Source organism: Panulirus ornatus, chromosome 20 (assembly GCF_036320965.1).
Source record: "Panulirus ornatus isolate Po-2019 chromosome 20, ASM3632096v1, whole genome shotgun sequence".
Lineage (NCBI taxonomy): Eukaryota > Metazoa > Arthropoda > Malacostraca > Decapoda > Palinuridae > Panulirus > Panulirus ornatus.
In genome coordinates this window covers 13,982,033-14,001,901 of record NC_092243.1, presented here as the reverse complement: position 1 = coordinate 14,001,901, position 19,869 = coordinate 13,982,033, and the positions used below count along the sequence as shown (strand labels likewise).

At 40.8% G+C, this 19,869-nt stretch overlaps 1 pseudogene; it reads right to left on the bottom strand.

The window, feature by feature from the left end:
- Window positions 1-842: 842 nt before the first annotated feature.
- On the bottom strand, window positions 843-11,872 carry LOC139755716 (glutamate receptor ionotropic, delta-2-like; annotated as a pseudogene).
- Between the last annotated feature and the right edge of the window lie 7,997 nt (window positions 11,873-19,869).

Here is a 19,869-nt window from a genome sequence, read left to right as displayed (position 1 = left end):
AATTGTCTTTTTTTTTATTGTTTTTTCAGAGAATGGATTTCGAATTACAGGACATTTTAGAGTTAGGCTATGGGACTATGGGTCTTATGGAGAATAGGAAACCTGAAAATTAGGAATAAAGCAGTTTCAAATTCGGGTATTTGTGTGGTCAAGTCTTCTAATAACGCGTTTAATATCCGACTGACAGGTATTTGCCAACCAATCTCTCTCCTTCAGGAATGAATAGGAAACAAGAAAACATTAAAATTGGAACTACCATTTTACCGAATAACTTTCATCGACCGTAGATATGAACTGTCCTGATCAAGAATATATATATATATATATATATATATATATATATATATATATATATATATATATACATACAACGAGCGTTCATGAACGCTCGTTGTATGTTTTGGACAATCACATGTTTACCAAATGGCGTCCTAGCTTCGTCTCTTCGATGTATATCACTGACTGTTATATTCCTCTCTTGTGTCTCCCCTGATGATATGACTATTACACGAAAGTGCACTTGGGAACTTTTCGTGTTTCATTTTCCCCGTGGACTCATAGGAATATCTTGATCACGCGCAAAATTGTAATCCTTTCCAATATATATATATATATATATATATATATATATATATATATATATGTATACAAATGTGTGTGTGCGTGCATGCGTTTGCATCATTTTTCCTGCGGTATAATAAACCAGCGTCTATATCAACTTCAAAACTTCAGACGTTCAACGGCATAACAGAAACGTTTAGCAAAAAGTCAAAACCTTGCACCACATGAATATATGCCATACGGTTTTCATTAGAGCTACGAGAATTCCTTTCGGATTCTGCTTACAACGCCAGTGAACTTTCATGATGCGGACCTGCTGAGATGAAGAGCAGAGGTCCTGAGAAAGCGGTGAGGTTAAGTGGCGAGATGCCGTCTCTGCGGTCAGCGGTGGGAGGCCTCAGGCACTGCGTGGCGTTGGGCATCTGTTCCTTCAGCCACTTATCAACGATGCCAGACTCCCTCAACTTGACTATGCTGAGGAGGAAGACGTAATGGACTAAGCAAGTATGAGGACAGGGACCTGGATGGTATTGCTGTCAATGAAGTTAAACTCGAGGGGGAAGGAAGAAGAATGGTTTAGAAATAGCTAGAAGTATAGCCGTGGGCTAGTCTGAGGGTGAGAGCAAAGGATGATAATGTCCTTTTGCTGAGTGAGGAGTTGTTGGAAGGTGTTATAGAGTGCAAGGAAATGAGCCTCAGATGGATATGGATGATATGAAATTGTAGCACGAGAGTTGGGTAACGGTCAGTACTTATACAACTGGCGAAGGAGTGAGGAAGAGACGAGGATGTTGACAGGTGTGATTGCGTAGGAAACTTTGATATGAGGGATGGAGTAATGATGACTACCTTAATGCAAGAGTTGGTGATATGGCCTTTCAGAGTATGATTAGAAGAGATGGGATAACCCGCTGTAAATGAAAATAGTTGATATCTTGAGTTGTATGCTGAAAAATATCAGGTAACTGAGAATACCTAGTTTGAAATAGGACAATACGTAAGTATAGATGGCTGGGGAAGTTACTGGTGAGCGGGCCTTATTTAATTATGAACTGATTGACAGGCGTCTTAAAAAGGGCCTTTTGAATGGAAATGTGCCGAGAGAATCAGTTGGTGGGTTGTCTGATCGCTGTCTGATGGACGCGAAGGTAGACGTTTGAAGGTAGTTTGGGAAGTGATGTGGATGGCAAGAGGGCTGTGAAGGTGAGTGAGCTCAGAAAAAGAGGGCTCTTGTGACCAGGTACCAAGAAATAACATGTAAAGATTGGCAAAAAAATGGGTGAAAGTAAACGAAATTTGGGGAAGAGGCGCGAATGCATCATGATCAGTAACGCAAACTGCAACACCTCGGAGGTCGATCTTTAACAAGCATCCAACAACTGATTCATACCTGGGTTTTCATGACTTTTATTCGATACTGTCGTTGTGTTACCCTCAGTATAGAAATCTCAAGATGCAGAGTAGATCTCTGTTTGGCTTACATTTTATTGGCTCCAGGAAGGTAGGTGGAGTTGATCCTAAACATCAGCGAGAGGAGACCGTTGTCGTACACTCTCTTGCTGGACTTGTACAGGTGGCATTCCCCGCTGATGCTGGGGAAGAAGTTTAATGGTAACAAAATGGTGATGGGGTAGAATGTTAAACTTATCGGTTAATCCCACAGACGACGACTTACGTTCCCCAGAAAACAAGAGATCATTCGCATATTAATGTAATATGACTTCTTGTAGGAACTTAGATATAACTAGATATCATAACACTAGGAGAAAATTGAAAATTTGCAGATGGTAACCTAATAACAGAATTAGTAAGACCAAGAAATGTATCATAGCACTAAGAGACAATGGAAAACTTGCAGATGATAACCTATTAACAGAATTAGTAAGACCAAGAAATGAAGTTATCTGTAACGTACATAGATCAGGTGGGGGAAGCATACTAAATGTTACTTTATAGTCTAAACGTAACCAGGTTTTACATCCTCGATCCTGACAAACATGTCTCGTTGTATTTCGAAATCACAATTGCTAGAGTAGTATAGTGACCCATGTAAACAATAGGAAGAAGGTGGTATTTCTTTATATGAAGATATTGTCACTCACAAATAAAAAGAAATGATAATCGTAAGACATTTCAAAAACTGTAGCATAAACAGTGTTTCTTGACAGGTGACTGGAAGGGAAACAAGTTAAGAGGTTTACTAGTAGATTGTCTTGCGTATCAAATGATATACGAATAGGAGTCTAGCTAGCTTTTGTGAAGTCGGTGAAAAACTTGGGAACAGTAGCACACAATCCAGACTCTAAGGAAGAGCATTCCCACAGCTTAGCTATTCAAGGAAAGGAGGCACCACAACAGCCAATCCTCAAGTTACTGCTTTACACACACAAGGTGTGGGAAGCAGCAGCAGCCATGGCTCCAAAACCTTTGAGAGTGAGGACACATGCAGACAAGCACAAGAGAACAATGGCCGAAGTAATACCTATAGAATAAAGAGAGCGGCGACGATGGGTGAGGAGGAACCCCTTTTTTTCTCTTTAACTACTCTGTCTTATAACAGATGAATTAGGATTTTAGAACCATATCGTTGTCGTCCTGCGAATCCCTCGCTATAGACCATCAGGACTTCTGGTATCTATTCATTCCAAATAGTTCCACGAAAAACCCCGAAGCTTGAGACTTGAGTTGTAGCATCTAGACTAGAGGAAAGACTATCCGTATTCAAAACACTACCTGAAGTCCCAAGACATGGCCATGCGGATGGTGGTGGCGTCACAAGGGACAGCGAACTCGCCTTCGACGACGTCTTCCCTTGGCCGCCCAGCAGTCAGGCACTGTTCCCTGCTTCTCAGAGAAGGCCTTGCGTTGCACCTCGGTCTGGGAGTCCTGTAGGAAGGATGAGCCACAGGGGTGATATCAAGAGGGATATTAAGAGTACAGTAAAAGGTAATATTATAATTCTTCATGTAAGAGGCAAGATCCAGTCTCTACTGGCAACAAATGAAATGACAATGCCTCCGTCGACGAACAGTATTTGTTTTGACCATAGTACTGGAATATTCTACATTTTTTTTCATGACTTTCATACACTTGTCTACATGAGGTGAAATAATGAAAAGTCATAAAGTAATATGTATAGTAAACATCTTTATAAATATATCTGACTAGGTAGATGTACTTGTGCAACTAACTGATTAATCCATTTAATGTGACTGCAAACGAGAACCAATGAGTGGACTTGCCACCTAGATATACCCTGAATATCTGATAGACCAGAGAGCCATGCTGCAGACGCCAGGGCAGGTCCGTCTGGGCCACCAGGTCTTCCAGAGAGTCTATGGGGATGGTGACCCGAGGTACCGTGAGCATGGCTGTGAGGATACCACTGTAGGAGGACATGAACACTAAGGACGCCAGGAGCCAAGTGACCACTAGGAGGCGGCTTCCGTCCTTCTTGGGCAGCCAGTGGGAACCTGTAGGAGAGAGAATGGAAAGTTGAGCATGGTACGTGGGGGGGGTACATGTGAAGGACATAAAAATATGAGGAAGTGTTTAACGTAGTAAAAGAAAAAGAAATGGTGGACAGAGACAAGGTACCTGAAGTAGAGAGTGTCTGAAAAAATATGAATTGTGGGAGGGAGATGACCTGGTACAGAGACGTCTTATACAAGAGACAAGAATAAGAACACAGCATTTCAGATATTTGGGAAGCGTGTTTAGTGAAGAAGGTAAACATGACATTGATGCTGAAATATCAACAAGAGCGTTCAAAGGCAAATCATAGCCTGGATTTATGAGGAAAATCATGGGAACAACAAACGTGCATTTACCACTGAACCTGAGGCTGTGAGATGGACTAAAGTCTAACCAAACTCTAGGTGTGGAACACGGATGTGTCATGGCTGAACAGCTGAGAGAATGTGAGCTGTGGAGCTTGACTAAGGAGGACAGACAGTGAGAAACAGCGATGTGAGGGATATGTCTGGTATAAAGAAGAGTCCTTGATGAACTTAAGGTTCGAGATCTGACGTGATACTAACACAGGGAAAGGATGGGTACTAATGGTTTGCGTAAAATAAGTGTATACCTACGAAGATAGCGTGGTACTATCCATGGAGAGGGTTTACACTTATAGGACTGTAATCACCGAAGTGTGCAGAGGACGATGGTATACTCCATAGATATATAGGCTGACAGACAATTAGATTTATGATTTACACTTACTCTCTTGTGAGACGGTCTGCACAACCCAGAGACCAGCTTTCGAGACGTGATTCTTAACTGAGGCTTCGAAGATTTTCCCCTCCGCCCACACTAGACACGCCATGGTGCAGCCTGTTATCGCCACACTGGCTAGTATCAATAGCCAGACCTGGACACAGGAATAAACACATATTTCCTTTAATTCCTTGAGTCAGAGATTGCCATAGTGTAGTTGGGGCACTAAGCAGAAAGTTCAATCGCAGCCCATTTGAGCCTGATATGATGTTCTATAAGAAAATTGAATCTTTTTTTCTTCGTTTCACTTTGCTTTATCTGTGAAACTGTTATTGTTAGTACGAATACTAGAAATAAATTCGGATGATATACAGAATAAGAAGAGTTGTGGGGCCTTTGACCTGTATGGTCCCAAAGGTAGTCTTCTAGTTTGCCGTCGCCTATGGCTACCAGTGCTTGAACACAGCGTTAAGACTCTTGAGCACTACAGCACGACCTGGGAGCAATGAGGCACGACCCTTGAGTATGATGGTGTGACCTTTCACCTGACCTTTAAGGGTTAGGTTACGATATCCCTTTGGACTCGGTAAGGACAACGAAAGGACTGATCAGTACGGGCGGGTCTACCGTTTAGTTTTGATGTCGTCCTTAGAGATCAGGGCAAAAGTAACTTAAGGGTCGTACAGATCTGCTCAAAGGGTAGTACAGTCGTGCTCAAGGGTCGTACAATCTTGCTCATTATTCTCAAAAGGTGAGGTTAACATAAATGACGTATGTGTCAGTGTTGACGAGGGAGGCGTCTGGCCAGAGTGGCAACGGCTCTGTTCTTTTAAGCCAGAGTAGGTCATGAGGGGGACGGGGGTCAGGGCTGGATAGCAACGGCTCAGTTCTTTTAGGCCAGAGTAGGTCATGAGGTGAACGGGGTCAGGGCTGGAGGGCTTTCAGGGTCTTATGACGGACGCTCAGCACCGTCAGCGTGGACCACCGGTGTACGTCGAGTGGAAGTGGTTTTTAAAGGATGTTGAGGATGATGATGGCGAAGATGATGGTGATGGTGGTGTCGGTAGTGATGATGATGTGTGGTAGGGATGATGATGGTATGATGACGATGATGACAGTGATAGTGTGGTGATATGATGATGATGATGACAGTGATGGTATGGTGATATGATGATGATGACAGTGATGGTGTGGTGATGATGATAGTAATGATAACCTTATCTGTAATGATTATGATGGCATTGGTGGAAATGAAGATGATGGTGATGGTGTTAAAGGTGCTTATATGTTGATAATGATACTGATGATGATAATGCTAATGACCATAGTAATATTTGTAATGATTATAATGGTATCGGTGGAGATGAAGATAATGATGGTCATAATAATGATAATGTTAGAAATGGTGATAACGATTAGGATGATAATGATAATTACTGACGATAGGTATGTTTGTTAATGTGTACTTTGTGCCATTTGTACACGCACGTAAATAAGTGTCAAACTGACAAAGAAGAATGACAATAAACCTCCTACAATATATCTAAACTTAACAAATCTCACATCTCCGACTCATTTCATCAGTAATTCACTTTCACTCTAATGCGATTCATGACGTAAGTAATAAACAGATATCACAGAATCATGAGCAGGTCACAATCAAAGATATTCGTTTAATTCAATCCGTCTTCAGTCTCACCAATCTCCTTTTCTACTCTCTCTCTCTCTCTCTCTCTCTCTCTCTCTCTCTCTCTCTCTCTCTCTCTCTCTCTCTCTCTCTCTCACGCCATCAGTCCTTCCTCCCCGTCTCGCTCACCGAAGCTGTGAAGGGTTTGAGGAAGCCTCCCACATCACTCTGGAGTGTCGGACGCACCATCATGATGGCCTCGTTATCGATGTGGATCGGTTCGCTGTAGTCCGCCATCTTCGCCCGTATGGGCGACACGAAGAACGGAGCAATAGCAAACTCCACCTCCTGCAAGGGAGGAAGAGCAAGTGTGGTGGCTTTAAGTGGCTGATGGAGTGTGTGGCAAAATGTGAGTAGCTAGTGGAGTGTGGTAGATATACTGTAAGAGCCTAATTCAGATTATAAGTATCTAGATATGGATAAGTGATGGTGAAAATGCCAGAATGGGTTGCATTTATATTCAGCTATTTTTCTTTATCATAATTTGTCGCTGTCTCCTGCGTTAGCGAGGTAGCGCAAGGAAACAGACTAAAGAATAGCCCAACCCACCCACATACACATGTATGTATATACATACACGCCCACACATGCACATACCTTTACATTTCAACGTATGCATACATATACATACATATACATATATACACAAGTACATATTCATCCATGCTGCCTTCATCCATTCACCCCGCCACACATGAAATAGCACCCCCTTTCCCCAGCGTGCGCGCGAGGTAGCGCAAGGAAAAAACAACAAAGGCCACATTCGTTCACACACAATCTCTAGCTGTCATGTATAATGCACCGAAACCACAGCTCCCTTTCCACATCCAGGCCCCACAAAACTTTCCATGGTTTACACAAGACGCTTCACATGCCCTGGCTCAATTCATTTAACAGCACGCCGACCCCGTTATACCACGTCGTTCCAATTCACTCTATTCCTTGCACACCGTTCACCCTCCTGTATGTTCAGGCCCCGATCGCTCAAAATCTTTTTCACTCCATCCCTCCACCTCCAATTTAGTCTCCCACTTCTCATCGTTCCCTCCACATCTTTCCTCACTCATTCGCTCCATGCGACCAAACCATTTCAATACACCCTCTTCTGCCACACTTATTACCACACATCTCTCTTACCCTTTCATAACTTACTCTATCAAACCACCTCACACCACATATTGTCCTCAAACATCTCATTTCCAACACATCCATCCTCCTCCGCACAACCCTATCTATAGCTTATGCCTCATAACCATAAAACATTGTTGGAACCACTATTCTTTCAAACATACCTATTTTTGCCCTCCAAGATAACGTTCTAACCTTCCACACATTCTTCAACACTCTCAGAACCTTCGCCCCCTCCCCCACCCTGTGACTCACTTCCGCTTCCATGGTTCCATCCGCTGCCAAATCCACTCCCAGATATCTAAAACACCTCATTTCTTCCAGCATTTCTCCATTCAAAGTTACCTCCCAATTGACTTGACACTCAACCCTACTGAACCTAATAACTTTGCTCTTATTCACGTTTACTCTCAGCTTTCACACACTTTACCAAACTCACCAACTTCTGCAGTTTTCCACCCGAATCAGCCACCAGCGCTGTATCATCAGCGAACAACTGACTCGCTTCCCAAGCCCTTTCATCCACAACAGACTGCATACTTGCTCTTCTCTCCAAAACTCTTGCATTCGCCTCCCTAACAACCCCATCCATAAACAGATTAAACAACCATGGAGACATTACGTACCCCTGCCGCGAACCGACATTCACTGGGAACTAATCACTTTCCTCTCTTCCTATTCGTACACATAAAAACTTTACACTGCTTCTAGCAGCTTGCCTCCCACACCATATATTCTTAATACCTTCCACAGAGCATCTCTATCAACATTATCATATGCCTTCTCCAGATCTATAAATGCTACATACAAATCCATTTGCTTTTCTAAGTATTTTTCACATACATTCTTCAACGCAAACACCTGTTACACACATCCTCTGCCACACTGCTCTTCCTCAATCTTATGCTCTGTGCATGCCTTGACCCTCTCAATCAATACCCTCCCATATGATTTCCCAGGAATACTCGGCAAATTTATACCTCTGTAATTTGAACACTAACCTTCATCTCCTTTGCCTTTGTACAATGGCATTATGCATGTATTCCGCCAATTCTCAGGCACTTCACCATGAACCATACATACATTGAATATCCTTGCCAAACAGTCAAAAACACAGTCTCCCCCTTTTTTAATAAATTCCACTGCAATACCATCCAACCCGCCGCCTTGAAGGGTTTCCGCTTCTGCAAAGCTTTTACTACCTCTTCTCTGTTTACTAAATCATTCTCCTGACCCTCACTTCGCAAACCACTCTCGTAGGTTCCTTAGGTCTCAGAGTTTGCTTTTAGAATAACCTATGTACTACCACAAAATTTCACATCTGGCATCATGAACCTCACTATTTTCGTACAACATGCGAATGACCAACACTTTTACGTCATGAGCGTTGATGCAGTACCACTTCTGAAGTATATGCCACTTTCAAGACACCTTCAGACTTCAGAACAAGGTTAGAGAAAGGACATAAAATAGATGGAAAGGAGCTGAGGTAAGCAAGAACTTCGAAAACTAGTATGGGCTAAGAAATGCATGGTAATCGGTCAGGTTGCAATATGGCTTCTGAATACGTTAATCAAAATATCCTTCCATCACCTTCTTAGAGAAGAGACATTGCTATGAATCAGGTCAGAGAGCATCTAGAAGAATTATTTACTTTTATCTTAATGTGAAGACGTCACGTCATACGCCTGTATCTTAACATTTATTGTCCCTTTTCCCATTAGCATATAAACATATCAACTACACGACTGATGCTAGATTAACGTTTCAGTTAATATCAAACAATCCATGTAGCTGGTGCTTAACCATCTCTATAACTAATGCTAAGCATGTCTTAAAATAAGTACGAGAAATCCCTTAATTCATTGTCGAACTATCAATAGAATTACCACTAAACTATCTTAATGATTAATTCTATCACAATACTTAGCTGTAAATCACAATTATAAACAATACTAAACCTTGTATGTAATTAATCTTGTATTTTTTGAATTACCACAATCTATCCTTCAGCTATCTTTGTACAATTTAACCATCCTTACAATTAATAAGATAAGATACTTTATTCGTCAAATTGTTATACAAAATGTAATACAAAATGAAATTCGTTTTGGCTTTAGAGCTCCGTAGTAGTTGTAAAAAAAAAAAAAAAAAACATGAAAATATTAACAAGAAATATTGCATAGGTTATTTCATATACTTAATACTTAACCATCCTTATACTTACTACCGAACCATTACTGCTGCACATCATAAGTATTTTTAACATCCCTATAATTAGTAATGAACCATCTATATAATTCGTATTCAATCGATATTGAACCAACACAATGATTAATACTGAACCATTTTCATAAACAGTACTGAAATATCCTTATAATTAGTACTGTACCATCCTTGTACATAGTACTGAACCAACCCTATACTTAGTACTAAACCATCCTCATAAAGAGTACTGAACTATCTTCATGATTGGTAGTGAGACATTGTCTCTTACACATAACAAGGTACAAACACTGACCTCCCTCTTGATCATCCCCAACATACCGGTCCACGACCCGTCAGGTAGAATGACTCCCCACTGGCCGTCAGGAGGCCGCACCAGCTCGTAGCTAAAGGAGAGTAAGGAGTATTGAACACGCGAGCAGCATAGAGAGAGAGGATCAATAGGAGAATCAGTCTTAAGAATGACAAAAGCATTGGATTAATATCAGATCTAACATGACTAGAAGGATCAACTCGCAAGAAAGGTGACAGAATCTATTGTTTCAGAAGTTACATATTCACTAACCTCTCAATATTTTGAAATGCGATTCTCATAAACAACGTACTCAAATGGGGAAGGTATGATGATCGGCTCAAATGTTTTTCACAGCCTAGTGTCACAAGTTCTTTAAATATTTCGGAAAGTTAAGATAACTTCTATGTACGCGGCTTTTCCATATATAATGCAAGTAAATTTTCGTGTGTACAGAGTTACCCTCGGCGTATTTCTATTAATCATATTGTATTGATCTCGTCGAAGAAATTTATTACCCCAAAGGAGTCCTTGATTCCCCTGCTGCTGATTGTACCACAGCCTTGAAGTTGCAAGAATCCCTAGAGAATGGATTCTGGGGTTTTGTGTGTGTGTGTGTGTGTGTGTGTGTGTGTGTATATATATATATATATATATATATATATATATATATATATATATATATATAGGGGATATATATATGGGGATAGGGGAGAAAGAATACTCCCCACGTATTCCCTGCGTGTCGTAGAAGGCGACTAAAAGGGGAGGGAGCGGGGGGCTGGAAATCCGCCCCTCTTGTTTTTTCAATTTTCCGAAAGAAGGAACAGATAAGGGGGCCAGGTGAGGATATTCCCTCAAAGGCCCAGTCCTCTGTTCTTAACGCTACCTCACTAATGCGGGAAATGGCGAATAGTACGAAAGAAAGATATATATGTATATATATATATATATATATATATATATATATATATATATATATATATATATATATGTAAAGGTGAAATCGCACTTCATTAGTTCATACAATTTCATTTAAAATGTAATTTTTCTATATGTGTGACACATGTTTTCGTGGAGACAATCTACCTCATCAAATGCCAGTACTTAACATAGTTATCTAAATCCCAACATCACACTTGAGTCCCGCCGTCCAACACCAATCTCTGTAGACCACCACTGTCTGCTATGTCTGGTCGTAACCGCTGGAAGGGAGAGTGATTAAGGGAGGTCACGTGGCGGGGATTGACCTGGGTAGCTGGGTGTCTTGAACAACTTTTTTGTTTTCGTGTTTTGTCAAATCTCTCGTAATTATTTCGTGAATTCTAGTATGGGCCTTGAAATTGCCTGGGGGCAAATCAAAGTTCTTAGTTTTAGCAATTAAGACAGATTCAATGGCGTTGCGTCTGGCATAATCAGCAGATGGGTATAGAATAGCGGGATTTTCAAGATCTTTGGGGCGATCATTTTCATGATAATGTTTGGCGATCGCATCTTTGTGGTATTCTCTGCGTACTGAATGACTGCGCTAATAACACCTCTCCGTTACAGTTTTCCCAGTCTGGCCTACATGAATGTATTTACATGCCTTGCATTTGACAGCGTAAACACTCCCAATTGTTGCATGATTTGGCCTACTCTTTATCAAGGTCTCGCTGATGGTATTATTAAACTGGAAAACACACACACACACACACACACGGGGTGGCTACTTACTCAAAGTCCATTACATCGGCGTATATGTCAAGAACAGATTTCATCGGTCCGTTCATGATGATGGTTCCATTACCGAAGTCTTGTAGTTTTATCCAGGGAAGCCACTGTGAAGGTGAGGATTTCTTCGTTTATATATATATATATATATATATATATATATATATATATATATATATATATATATATATATATATATATATATATTTTGTATTTATATATATCATATTTATATATATATATATATATATTTATTTTGCTTTGTTGCTGTCTCCCTCGTTAGCGAGGTAACGCAAGGAAACAGACGAAAGAATGGCCCAACCCACCCACATACACATGTATCATGTATATACATACACGTCCACACACGCAAATATACATACCTATACATCTCAACGTATACATGTATATATACACACACAGACATATACATATATACACATGTACATAATTCATACTGTCTGCCTTTATTCATTCCCATCGCCACCTCGCCACACAAGAAATAACAACCTCCTCCCCCTCATGTGTGCGAGGTAGCGCTAGGAAAAGACAACAAAGGCCCCATTCGTTCACACTCATCCTCTAGCTGTGATGTAATAATGCACCGAAACCACAGCTCCCTTTCCACCTCCAGGCCCCACACAACTTTTCATGGTTTACCCCGGACACTTCACATGCGCTGGTTCAATCCATTGACAGTACGTCGACCCCGGTATACCACATCGTTCCAATTCACTCTATTTCTTGCACGCCTTTCACCCTCCTGCATGTTCAGACCCCAGACTCAAAATCTTTTTCACTCCATCTTTCCACCTCCAATATGGTCTCCCACTTCTCGTTCCCTCCACCTATGACACATAATTCCTCTTTGTCAATCTTTCCTCACGCATTCTCTCCATGTGACCAAACCATTTCAAAACGCCCTCTTCTGCCCTCTCAACCACACTCTTTTTACTACCACACCTCTCTCTTACTCTTACATTACTTACTCGATCAAACCACCTCACACCACATATTGTCCTCAAACATCTCATTTCCAGCACAGCCACCCTCCTGCGCACAACTCTATTCATAGCCCACGCCTCGCAACCATACAACATTGTTGGAACCACTATTCCTTCAAACATACCCAATTTTGCTTTCCGAGATAATGTTCTCAACTTCCACACATTCTTCAAGGCTCCCAGAATTTGCGCCCCCTCGCCCATCGTATGATTCACTTCCGCTTCCATGGTTCCATCCGCTGCCAAATCCACTCCCAGATATCTAAAACACTTCACTTCCTCCAGTTTTTCTCCATTCAAACTTAACTCCCAATTGACTTGACCCTCACCCCTACTGTACCTAATAACCTTGCTGTTATTCACATTTACACTTAACTTTCTTCTCTCACACACTTTACCAAACTCAGTCACCAGCTTCTGCAGTTTCTCGCACGAATCAGCAACCAGCGCTGTATCATCAGCGAACAACAACTGGCTCGCTTCCCAAGCTCTCTCATCAACAACAGACTGCATACTTGCCCCTCTTTTCAAAACTCTTGCATTCACCTCCCTAACAACCCCATCCATAAACAAATTAAACAACCATGGAGACATCACACACCCCTGCCGCAAACCTACATTCACTGAGAACCAATCACTTTCCTCTCTTCCTACACGTACACACGCCTTACATCCTCGATAAAAACTTTTCACTACTTCTAACAACTTGCCTCCCACACCATATATTCTTAAAACCTTCCACAGTGCATCTCTAACAACTCTATCATATGCCTTCTCCAGATCCATAAATGCTACATACAAATCCATTTGCTTTTCTAAGTGTTTCTCGCATACATTCTTCAAAGTAAACACCTGATCCACACACCCTATACCACTTCTGAAACCACACAGCTCTTCCTCAATCTGATGCTCTGTACATGCCTCCACCCTCTCAATCAATACCTTCCCATATGATTTCCCACGAATACTCAACAAACTTATACCTCTGTAATTTGAGCACTCACCTTTGTCCCCTTTGCCTTTGTACAATGGCACTATGCAAGCATTCCGCCAATCCTCAGGCACCTCACCATGAATCATACATACATTAAATAACCTTACCAACCAGTAAACAATACAGTCACCCCCTTTTTTGATGAATTCCACTACAATACCATCCAAACCCGCTGCCTTGCCGGCTTTCATCTTCCGCAAAGCTTTTACTACCTCTTCTCTGTTTACCAAATCATCCTCCCTAACCCTATCATTTTGCACACCATCTCGACCAAAACACCCTATATCTGCCACTCTATCATCAAACACATTCAACAAAATCAAAATACTCACTCACTCCATACTCACTCCTTCTCACATCACCACTACTTATCACCTCCCCTTCACTGAAGTTCCCATTTGTTCCCTTGTCTTAGGCACTTTACTTACCTCCTTCCAAAACATCTTTTTATTCTCCCTAAAATTTAATGATACTCTCTCGCCCAAACACTCATTTGCCCTCTTTTTCACCTCTTGCACCTTTCTCTTAACCTTCTGCCTCTTTCTTTTATACATCTACTAATTTGCATTATTTCTCTGCAAAAATCGTCCAAATGCCTCTCTCTTCTCTTTCTCTGATAATCTTACTTCTTCATCCCACCACTCACGACCCTTTCTAATGTGCCCACCTCCCACGCTTCTCATGCAACAAGCATCTTTTGCGCAAGCCATCACTGCTTCCCTAGATACATCCCATTCCTCCCCCACTACCCTTACCTCCTTTGTTCTCACCTTTTTCCATTCTGTACTCAGTCTCTCCTGGTACTTCCTCATACAAGTCTCCCTCCCGAGGTCACTTACTCTCACCACTCTCTTCACCCCAACATTCTTACTTCTTTTCTGAAAACCTCTACAAATCTTCACCTTCGCCTCCACAAGATAATGATCAGACATCCCTCCAGTTGCACCTCTCAGCACATTAACATCCAAAAGTCTCTCTTTCGCGCGCCTGTCAATTAACACGTAATCCAATAACGCTCTCTGGCCATCTCTCCTACTTACATACGTATACTTGTGTATATATCTCTTTTTAAACCAGGTATTCCCAATCACCAGTCCTTTTTCAGCACACAAATCTACAAGCTCCTCACCATTTCCATTTACAATACTGAACACCCCATGTATACCAATGCCACATTACTCACCTTTGCATTCAAATCACCCATCACTATAACCCGGTCTCGTGCATCAAAACCACTAACACACTCATTCAGCTGCTCCCAAAACACTTGCCTCTTATGATCTTTCTTCTCATGCCCAGGTGCATATGCACCAATGATCACCCATCTCTCTCATTCAACTTTCAGTTTTACCCATATCAATCTAGAGTTTACTTTCTTACACTATCACATAGTCCCACCACTCCTGTTTCAGAAGTAGTGCTACTCCTTCCCTTGCTCTTGTCCTCTCACTAACCCCTGACTTTACTCCCAAGACATTCCCAAACCACTCTTCCCCTTTCCCCTTGAGTTTCCTTTCACTCAGAGCCAAAACATCCAGGTTCCTTTCCTCAAATATACTACCTATCTCTCCTTTTTTCTCATCTTGGTTACATCCACACACATTTAGACACCCCAATCTGAGCCTTCGAGGAGGATGAGCATTTCCCGCGTGACTCCTTCTTCTGTTTCCCCTTTTAGAAAGTTAAAATACAAGGAGGGGAGGGTTTCTAGCCTCCAGCTCCCGTCCCCTTTAGTCACCTTCTACGACACGTGAGGAATGCGTGGGAAGTATTCTTCCTCTCCTATCCCCAGGGATGATTATATATTTTTTTTTTTTTTTTTTATATACTTTGTCGCTGTCTCCCGCGTCTGCGAGGTAGCGCAAAGGAAACAGACGAAAGAAATGGCCCAACCCCCCCCCCATACACATGTACATACACACGTCCACACACGCAAATATACATACCTACACAGCTTTCCATGGTTTACCCCAGACGCTTCACATGCCTTGCTTCAATCCACTGACAGCACGTCAACCCCTGTATACCACATGACTCCAATTCACTCTATTTCTTGCCCTCCTTTCACCCTCCTGCATGTTCAGGCCCCGATCACACAAAATCTTTTTCACTCCATCTTTCCACCTCCAATTTGGTCTCCCTCTTCTCCTCGTTCCCTCCACCTCCGACACATATATCCTCTTGGTCAATCTCTCCTCACTCATTCTCTCCATGTGCCCAAACCATTTCAAAACACCCTCTTCTGCTCTCTCAACCACGCTCTTTTTATTTCCACACATCTTTCTTACCCTTACGTTACTTACTCGATCAAACCACCTCACACCACACATTGTCCTCAAACATCTCATTTCCAGCACATCCATCCTCCTGCGCACATCTCTATCCATAGCCCACGCCTCGCAACCATACAACATTGTTGGAACCACTATTCCCTCAAACATACCCATTTTTGCTTTCCGAGATAATGTTCTCGACTTCCACACATTTTTCAAGGCTCCCAAAATTTTCGCCCCCTCCCCCACCCTATGATCCACTTCCGCTTCCATGGTTCCATCCGCTGACAGATCCACTCCCAGATATCTAAAACACTTCACTTCCTCCAGTTTTTCTCCATTCAAATTCACCTCCCAATTGACTTGACCCTCAACCCTACTGTACCTAATAACCTGATTATATATATATATATATATATATATATATATATATATATATATATATATATATATATATATATATATATATATATATATATATATGTTTTTTTTTTTAAACTATTCGCCATTTCCCGCGTTAGCGAGGTAGCGTTAAGAACAGAGGACTGGGCCTTTTTTGGAATATCCTCACCTGGCCCCCTCTATTCCTTCTTTTGGAAAATTAAAAAAAAAAGAGAGGGGAGGATTTCCAGCCCCCCGCTCCCTCCCCTTTTAGTCGCCTTCTACGACACGCAGGGAATACGTGGGAAGTATTCTTAATCCCCTATCCCCAGGGATATATATATACATATATATATATATATATTATATATATATATATATATATATATATATATATATATATATATATATATATATATATATATATATTATCCCTGGGGATAGGGGAGAAAGAATACTTCCCACGTATTCCCTGCGTGTCGTAGAAGGCGACTAAAAGGGGAGGGAGCGGGTGGCTGGAAATCCTCCCCTCTCGTTTTTTTTTTTAATTTTCCAAAAGAGGGAACAGAGAAGGGGGCCAGGTGAGGATTTTCCCTCTATGGCCCAGTCCTCTGTTCTTAACGCTACCTCGCAAATGCGGGAAATGGCGAATCGTATGAAAAAAAAAAAAAAAATATATATATATATATATACATATATATATATATATATATATATATATACATATATATATATATATATATATATATATATATATATATATATATATATATATATATATATATATATATATATATATATATATATGGGTGTCTGTAGTTAAGAATTAGAAAATTGTAGTCATTATATATAAGCAATGCATATACTGTATATAAGGTTATACGGAGGAGGGTGGATGTGTTGGAAAATGAAATGTTTGAGGACAAAATGTGGTGTGAGGTGGTTTGATCGATCGAGTAATGAAATAAGGGAAATGTATGGCAAAGAAAAGAGCGTGGTTGAAAGAGCAGAGAAGAGTTTGGACATACTGAGAGAATGAATGAGGAAAGGTTGAAGAGGAGGATGTGTGTCATAAGCGAAAGGAACAAGGAGAAATGGGTGAATAAACTGGAGATAGAAGGATGATGTGGAAAAAATTTTCAACGATTGGAACCTAAACATGCATGAGGGTGAAAGGCATGCTTAGAATAGTTAATTGGAACGATGTGTTATCCTTGGGTCGACATGCTGTAAGTGGACTGAACCAAGGTATGTGAAGCGAACAGGTTAAACCATGGGAAGATCCGTGTGGCCTGGCTGTGGATAGGGGACTGATTCAGTGCATTACACATGACAGCTAGGGAATATGGATGTGAGCGGATGCGATCTTCCTTCTCCTGTTCCTAGAGCTATGTAGCTAACATGGGAAAGGGCAATAAAGTGTGAATAATACTATGTATATGTATATATATTTATATATATTTATATACATATATATATATATACATATATATATATATATATATATATATATATATTTTTTTTTTTTTCCAAAAGAAGGAACAGAGAAGAGGTCCAGGTGAGGATATTCCCTCAAAGGCCCAGTCCTCTGTTCTTAACGCTACCTCGCTATCGCGGGAAATAGCGAATAGTATGAAAAAAAAAAAAAAATATATATATATATATATATATATATATACGTGTGTGTGTAAGGTGGGAGTAGCTATTGTAGATATCATAGTACTAATCATCATAATTCAAGTGAAAAGATCTGTGTCATGATTACAATAGCATTAGAAAACAGATGTCCACCTTGCAAGCCCCTAGGGTGTAAACCAGCTACATAATGCAGGTCTAAGAGAAGAAAAATCTACTACAGAAATAGGGGAAGGTCACATGAACATCCTCAGGACCCACCTCCTCAGTGGCTATCCTGATGGTGGGCCTCGCCTCACCCATGACAGTGGATCAGTTGATCGTCGTCTTGGTGAGGGAACCCGATGGGTCTTCGTGGAATTTGCAGATCCTTTTTTTATTCAGGCGTTCTTTACCTCTAAGGATACTATATCGTCTGCTTTCCGCTGACTCGTGTCACCTTCTGCTGTGTGTTGTCCTCGACAACCCCTGCTGTTGAAGATGGTGGTGGTTGTAGAGACTCTAACAGCTGTAGCGGATCCGACTACAGGAATTTCCTTACGGAGACTAATCTGTGAAACTATATCATGACAAACTTTTATTTTAGAATTACTTTATTTTGATAGATTATCTAATGTCCTCAAGTTTCCCTTCATTTACTGGTACGGTGTTCTCCCGATTCTGTTAATATATTTTTGATTTGTGGAGGTCTATCATCAAAGGAACATCTGCTGGGAATCCATTGCTATGAGCAAACTGCTCACTGGGTGAAGAGTTAATAAGGTGCGGTAATTCATTAATGCTAAGGCGCCAATGCTACCAATATTTATTCTTAGTATGTCACCCATTTCCCTTTGTTCAACATCAAAACACCAGATTTCAATCTTGTAATAACGTAAACATGTTGTGAATAGCCATATCCACTACTGTCATGGAAACTCCACATAATTAACGTCATAAAATCTACTTCCTTTAGTTAAAGTTAGGGGTGTTAGTTTTATAAAGGTGCTTTAATTATTGTTCATGTGAATTGGTATTTTGTATCTACAGGGGCCTGAATCGCCCCAGAATAGAGTACTACGTACATAGCTGCACTGGCTTTCCGGGATGGCCGTGACTGAGACATGAAGTGTTGGTACCAAGTCGGTCGTAATAGATATTCTTTTTTGATGACTAAGAAAACATGTGAAGCTTTCATGAATAACATTAAAACTGTCCTTAAATGTACTGACTGTCTTTCATACATTTCTCTTTCTTTTCTCTTGCTTAAGATCTTCATTTGAAACATTGTATCACATCTTCAGACTCAGCAGTGTACATCTTTCAAAGAAAAAGTTACTAAAGCGTATTGTTTTAACTATCTTTCAGAGAAGTTTGACATCCTTATCAAATTAGTATCTACTTGTTTCTACAAGACACCGAACTTGTGGACACTTAACAGAAATAACACGTCTTGTATACTAGTGTTAAATCGCCATGATTCTTTACTTCATGGATATAAGATACTTGAATATCGTACTACAGCATCGTCACTACAAGTTTTATAGATATCTGGGATATTAAAGACAGTATGTTAGAATAACTTTTTTTGCAATAAAACTACAAGGTGAATGTCAAAATGTTACTATATATCATTTTATATACGCTCTGTCTTGATCAAGAACAAAACATACACATCGCTCTCATCCAAGAAACCAGACTCATACCCAGATCCCCACTCCTCCCTCTCTTATATGACTAGAGAGCCCGAAAACTAATGAAATATCAAGGTCAAGGAG